Here is a 7903-nt window from a genome sequence, read left to right as displayed (position 1 = left end):
AGTAAACTTAAATACAAAAAAAAAAAAAAAGAGGGCAATGGAAATGCATGGGTGTGGAATGAGAAACGCCCAGCCACAGGCAAAAATTCATATTAACTATTAAAGTGTCTGGATTCAAGATCAGACCAAATATATATGTGTATTCATATAATAAAATAGATATCTTTATTAACAAATTTAAATAAAAAAATATAGATTAAAATTCAAAGGAAAAGCGGACAGAAGAAAACACTTTAGTCCATGCGGTAATAAACAACAGATAATATCCTTACATTTAACACCCAAAAGTAATCACATACAAAATTTCACATGTAATGCAATAATTTCTAATACCACAAGGTGGCAGTCTATACCCAGGACATTCACTATATCTATGTGGAAAAGTCCATGTAATTCGCTACACAATAAAAAGGTCCTCACTAGTTAAATCTCACTCCAAATGGGAGTATAGAGCTAGGAACCACAGCTTCTGAAAAAGTGCAGCGGCGAAACGTACGTCAAGGGGGTCTTTGTTCCCTGTGATTACACTGGGTGGTGACCTTTATTCTGACTGTTGTATTGTCCTTTGATTCTTCTCACATTATCCTTGGCTGTGGTTATTATCTGTTATTTATTACCGCATGGACCAAGGTGTTTTCTTGTGTCCACTTTTCCTTTGAATTTTAATGTATATTTTTTTTATTTAAATTTGTTAATAAAGATAACTATTTTATTATATGAATACATTTGTGGAGTTTACTGTGTAGGTTTATTAGGCTGTTAAGCTCCCTCTTACGGATTTAAGGTCGGTCTTAAATATATATGAGTAAATTAATATCAGAAAAATTAACAAAAGGTCCAAATAGTGTGCTAATAGAAGGTTAAAAAAAATATCAATGTGCAGAAAAAAATATGGCGGAACAAGGGTGTGTGTGTGATAAGGAAGGATGAGGACATTGTGCTTCTAAACTGACCCTGAAGCCTATAAGTGGCTGAGACACTGAAGTACAGCCGGTAAGACTTGGGACCAGGTCAGAAATCTGGTAAGGAAGAAAGAAAATCAACTGTAGAGGTTCTGAGCCGGAAGACCAGAAAAATAGCTGTAGGTTTTTAGGGAAAATAAGATGGCAAGAACAACGACTACGAGGAACACGGACTTGGGAGTTTTGAAAAACTCTAGATAGTAAAGACAAGGCACATATGGTACACAGAGAGGGCAGCATCGAAAAGGAGTCAGGAAAGATGGAGGGCCAAAGAATACTAAAAAACTGCACAAAGTTGGCAATTTATTAAATACTGGTCCTGGCTAATCTAGCAAATGTAACCGTGCTTAAAGTCATTTTGTCACAATGAGACTGTTTGATAATGAAGGATAAGGGCCCCCAGGCTGTCCCTCATGCTAGGGGGCACTATGCTATACCTCACCTTTTGGATACTGCTAATGGTGGAGATCCCCGAGTCCCACTCCTGGCCCTGCTTCTGACCGCACCTAATCTGATACCTCCCCCTCCCACAAGTAATAGACGGAGCAGGAGCATGATGATAACCACAGACAAAGACAGACAAGGGTAAAATATAACTGACACACTGCACGCACACACACAGACAAAACACACACACAGACACACACACACACACACACACACACACACACACACACACACACACAGTGATTCAGGAGGGGAAAAAAAAAACAAAAAACAGGAAGGTAGCTACAAAAGACAACACAAAGCAAAACGCATTACTTCCACCAGATAGTCTGGAACACCACACCTCATCAGACCAATTAAGATAAACTATAGCTGGATATGTGGAAGAATCCAACCACCATAAATAGATGTGATTGGCTTCCCCACAACATGTGATGAAAGGAGACTAACAAGCAGAAAAGCAGGGAATAACTCTTGCTATCCTGTCTATGAATCAGCACGTTGCTATGACAGTAGGTGAAGTTTGTGAAAATCTACGTGTGACACAATCAAATTGTTTAATCTTCATATTCTGAAAACTGATCATTTCATTATACGCTGCACTACACGGTTAATAGGTTTAACATGTGAGTGTGAAAGTGTTTCTAATAAAGTGTTCATTCAGTGTATACTACTGGTGGATAAAAAAAAAAAAAGACCGAGCACAAGATCTTCACAGCAGTCTACACATCATAGGGAGATTTCATGGCACCTTCTTTCCATCTACCTGATCATCCTGAGGAACATCGGGATCTTCTTGTTTACAGTCCTGTGAAAGAAGAGGACGGGGACATCTCTCTGGTGTTGTCCTCTCACTGGATAGAACTGGAGGAAACACATACAAGGACTGAAGTCATTCTTATATACAGATAATTACAGGTCGTGTGTATTTAGTCCTGTCTATTACCTGGTGATGTGAGGGGCTGGGGATCCTCCATCATGACGTCCTGGTACAGATCTTTGTGTCCTTCTAAATACTCCCACTCCTCCATGGAGAAATACACAGCGATATCCTGACACCTTATAGGAACCTGACACATACAATGATACCGTCATCCCCCGATCCCTTCATAGCGTTACTGTAAAATGTCCCAGCATTCCCAGCAGTGTCACCTCTCCAGTCAGCAGCTCAATCATCTTGTAGGTGAGTTCTAGGATCTTCTGGTCATTGATGTCCTCATGGATCAGGGGGTGAGGTGGAGGCCCCGTGATTGGGCTCAGGGGTCTTCCCCATCCCTCAGACACAGGGGCCTGACAGCGCTCACTAGAGGTCTTCTTCACTACTGTGTAATCCTGGTTATGGAGAGACACATTAATAAATCTCACTACAGACATTTCCAGAGTCCTCACCTCTCCAGTTCTGTCCATCTGTTATTCCCATAGATAAGAATGGGACATACTAAAAAGAATGATGAAAAGGAATAAATAAAAAGAATGAGGGTAATAACTTATTAGGTGTATATTATGTAGCTGTATAAAAGGTTTCTTGGGCAAGTTAGACATGGAATGAACATTATATATGAGCATTATAGGTGTGGAATGATCATAAAATATCTGTAGATAATAGGAGAATGAACGCATATGGTATATAACCAGGTGTATATTACGTTACCTGAGCATTATAGGTGTGGAATGATCAGGAAATATCTGTAGATAATAGGAGAATGAATGCATATGGCATATAACCAGGTGTATATTACGTTACCTGAGCATTATAGGTGTGGAATGATCATGAAATATCTGTAGATTACAGAAGAATAAACGCATATGGCATATAACCAGGTGTATATTATGTTACCTGAGCATTATAGGTGTGGAATGATCATGAAATATCTGTAGATAATAGGAGAATGAACACATATGGCATATAACCAGGTGTATATTATGTTACCTGAGCATTATAGGTGTGGAATGATCAGGAAATATCTGTAGATAATAGGAGAATGAACACATATGGCATATAACCAGGTGTATATTACGTTACCTGAGCATTATAGGTGTGGAATGATCTCGAAATATCTGTAGATAATAGGAAAATGAACGCATATGGCATATAACCAGGTGTATATTACGTTACCTGAGCATTATAGGTGTGGAATGATCATGAAATATCTGTAGATTACAGAAGAATAAACGCATATGGCATATAACCAGGTGTATATTATGTTACCTGAGCATTATAGGTGTGGAATGATCATGAAATATCTGTAGATAATAGGAGAATGAACACATATGGCATATAACCAGGTGTATATTATGTTACCTGAGCATTATAGGTGTGGAATGATCAGGAAATATCTGTAGATAATAGGAGAATGAACACATATGGCATATAACCAGGTGTATATTATGTTACCTGAGCATTATAGGTGTGGAATGATCAGGAAATATCAGTAGATAATAGGAGAATGAACGCATGTGGCATATAACCATTTGTATATTACGTTACCTGAGCATTATAGGTGTGGAATGATCAGGAAATATCTGTAGATAATAGGAGAATGAACACATATGGCATATAACCAGGTGTATATTATGTTAACTGAGCATTATAGGTGTGGAATGATCATGAAATATCAGTAGATAATAGGAGAATGAACGCATGTGGCATATAACCATTTGTATATTACGTTACCTGAGCATTATAGGTGTGGAATGATCAGGAAATATCTGTAGATAATAGGAGAATGAACGCATATGGCATATAACCAGGTGTATATTATGTTACCTGAGCATTATAGGTGTGGAATGATCAGGAAATATCTGTAGATAATAGGAGAATGAACGCATATGGCATATAACCAGGTGTATATTACGTTACCTGAGCATTATAGGTGTGGAATGATCATGAAATATCTGTAGATAATAGGAGACTGAACACATACGGCATATAACCAGGTGTATATTACGTTACCTGAGCATTATAGGTGTGGAATGATCATGAAATATCTGTAGATAATAGGAGTATGAACGCATGTGACATATAACTAGGTGTATATTACGTTACCTGAGCATTATAGGTGTGGAATGATCATGAAATATCAGTAGATAATAGGTGAATGAACGCATATGGCATATAACCAGGTGTATATTATGTTACCTGAGCATTATAGGTGTGGAATGATCAGGAAATATCTGTAGATAATAGGAAAATGAACGCATATGCCATATAACCAGGTGTATATTATGTTACCTGAGCATTATAGATGTGGAATGATCAGGAAATATCTGTAGATAATAGGAGAATGAACGCATATGCCATATAACCAGGTGTATATTACGTTACCTGAGCATTATAGGTGTGGAATGATCATGAAATATCTGTAGATAATAGGAGTATGAACGCATGTGACATATAACTAGGTGTATATTACGTTACCTGAGCATTATAGGTGTGGAATGATCATGAAATATCAGTAGATAATAGGTGAATGAACGCATATGGCATATAACCAGGTGTATGTTACGTTACCTGAGCATTATAGGTGTGGAATGATCAGGAAATATCTGTAGATAATAGGAAAATGAACGCATATGGCATATAACCAGGTGTATATTATGTTACCTGAGCATTATAGGTGTGGAATGATCAGGAAATATCTGTAGATAATAGGAAAATGAACGCATATGGCATATAACCAGGTGTATATTACGTTACCTGAGCATTATAGGTGTGGAATGATCATGAAATATCTGTAGATAATAGGAGAATGAACGCATATGGCATATAACCAGGTGTATATTACGTTACCTGAGCATTATAGGTGTGGAATGATCATGAAATATCTGTAGATAATAGGAGAATGAACGCATATGGCATATAACCAGGTGTATATTATGTTACCTGAGCATTATAGGTGTGGAATGATCATGAAATATCTGTAGATAATAGGAGTATGAACGCATATGGCATATAACCAGGTGTATATTACGTTACCTGAGCATTATAGGTGTGGAATGATCATGAAATATCAGTAGATAATAGGTGAATGAACGCATATGGCATATAACCAGGTGTATGTTACGTTACCTGAGCATTATAGGTGTGGAATGATCAGGAAATATCTGTAGATAATAGGAAAATGAACGCATATGGCATATAACCAGGTGTATATTATGTTACCTGAGCATTATAGGTGTGGAATGATCAGGAAATATCTGTAGATAATAGGAAAATGAACGCATATGGCATATAACCAGGTGTATATTACGTTACCTGAGCATTATAGGTGTGGAATGATCATGAAATATCTGTAGATAATAGGAGAATGAACGCATATGGCATATAACCAGGTGTATATTATGTTACCTGAGCATTATAGGTGTGGAATGATCATGAAATATCTGTAGATAATAGGAAAATGAACGCATATGGCATATAACCAGGTGTATATTACGTTACCTGAGCATTATAGGTGTGGAATGATCATGAAATATCTGTAGATAATAGGAGTATGAACGCATATGGCATATAACCAGGTGTATATTACGTTACCTGAGCATTATAGGTGTGGAATGATCAGGAAATATCTGTAGATAATAGGAAAATGAACGCATATGGCATATAACCAGGTGTATATTATGTTACCTGAGCATTATAGGTGTGGAATGATCAGGAAATATCTGTAGATAATAGGAAAATGAACGCATATGGCATATAACCAGGTGTATATTACGTTACCTGAGCATTATAGGTGTGGAATGATCATGAAATATCTGTAGATAATAGGAGAATGAACGCATATGGCATATAACCAGGTGTATATTATGTTACCTGAGCATTATAGGTGTGGAATGATCATGAAATATCTGTAGATAATAGGAAAATGAACGCATATGGCATATAACCAGGTGTATATTACGTTACCTGAGCATTATAGGTGTGGAATGATCATGAAATATCTGTAGATAATAGGAGTATGAACGCATATGGCATATAACCAGGTGTATATTACGTTACCTGAGCATTATAGGTGTGGAATGATCATGAAATATCTGTAGATAATAGGAAAATGAACGCATATGGCATATAACCAGGTGTATATTATGTTACCTGAGCATTATAGGTGTGGAATGATCAGGAAATATCTGTAGATAATAGGAAAATGAACGCATATGGCATATAACCAGGTGTATATTACGTTACCTGAGCATTATAGGTGTGGAATGATCATGAAATATCTGTAGATAATAGGAGAATGAATGCATATGGCATATAACCAGGTGTATATTACGTTACCTGAGCATTATAGGTGTGGAATGATCATGAAATATCTGTAGATAATAGGAAAATGAACGCATATGGCATATAACCAGGTGTATATTATGTTACCTGAGCATTATAGGTGTGGAATGATCAGGAAATATCTGTAGATAATAGGAGAATGAACGCATATGGCATATAACCAGGTGTATATTATGTTACCTGAGCATTATAGGTGTGGAATGATCATGAAATATCTGTAGATAATAGGAAAATGAACGCATATGGCATATAACCAGGTGTATATTATGTTACCTGAGCATTATAGGTGTGGAATGATCAGGAAATATCAGTAGATAATAGGAAAATGAACGCATATGGCATATAACCAGGTGTATATTACGTTACCTGAGCATTATAGGTGTGGAATGATCATGAAATATCTGTAGATAATAGGAGAATGAACACATATGGCATATAACCAGGTGTATATTACGTTACCTGAGCATTATAGGTGTGGAATGATCATGAAATATCTGTAGATAATAGGAAAATGAACGCATATGGCATATAACCAGGTGTATATTATGTTACCTGAGCATTATAGGTGTGGAATGATCATGAAATATCTGTAGATAATAGGAAAATAAACGCATTCTCCAGCTGAGTGACTGAGAAGTTGTCATGACTGGTCATCATGGCAGCGGTCGCATCCACCTAAATGCCGAGAATGCTATTTATTACAGCATTTAGGGGGTCATTCCCCTCACCCCCTGGCGATTTTTGCTTTGAATTTTCGTTTTTCGGTCACCTTCTTCAATGATTTTTTTATTTTTTATGTCAATATAGATATATAAGGCTTCTTTTTTTGTGGGATAAGTTGTACTTTTAAATGAAATGATTCATTTTACCATATACTATACAGGAAAATGGGGTAGAAAATCCAAGTGCAATGAAATTGCAAACACAAGTGCAATTTCACAATTGACTTTGGGTGTTTTATTAACCATGTTCACTACATGGTAAAACTGACATGGCAGTATGATGCCTCAGGTAAGAACCAGTTTTTAGATAACAAACATGTATACTTTTATTTAAGCAGTGTAAAACAAGAGAATTGGACTCTTTTCGCCATTTGTCGCATCCCGTGGCCAGGGCTGGGACTCGCCCGGTTCCCCTCAGTTCGATGGAGCCGGTTGTTAAAACAGCAGCCTGCTCCCGCAACTGGGAAGATCAAGAGCTGCAAACTGTC

The 7903-nt window shown here is 37.1% G+C and overlaps 1 long non-coding RNA gene across 1 annotated transcript; it reads right to left on the bottom strand.

Annotated features, from left to right (window-relative positions):
- Window positions 1-2213: 2213 nt before the first annotated feature.
- Window positions 2214-2737, bottom strand: LOC142312028 (uncharacterized). Its single transcript, XR_012754325.1, has 3 exons — window positions 2562-2737; window positions 2356-2479; window positions 2214-2273 (listed from the first exon to the last, which is right to left on the bottom strand). It is a non-coding gene; the product is annotated as an uncharacterized LOC142312028 (long non-coding RNA).
- Window positions 2738-7903: the final 5166 nt, after the last annotated feature.

This window comes from Anomaloglossus baeobatrachus, chromosome 5 (assembly GCF_048569485.1).
Source record: "Anomaloglossus baeobatrachus isolate aAnoBae1 chromosome 5, aAnoBae1.hap1, whole genome shotgun sequence".
Classification (NCBI taxonomy): Eukaryota; Metazoa; Chordata; class Amphibia; order Anura; family Aromobatidae; genus Anomaloglossus; species Anomaloglossus baeobatrachus.
Note: the sequence above shows the minus strand (reverse complement) of the source record. Positions and strands in the feature narration are given on the sequence as shown.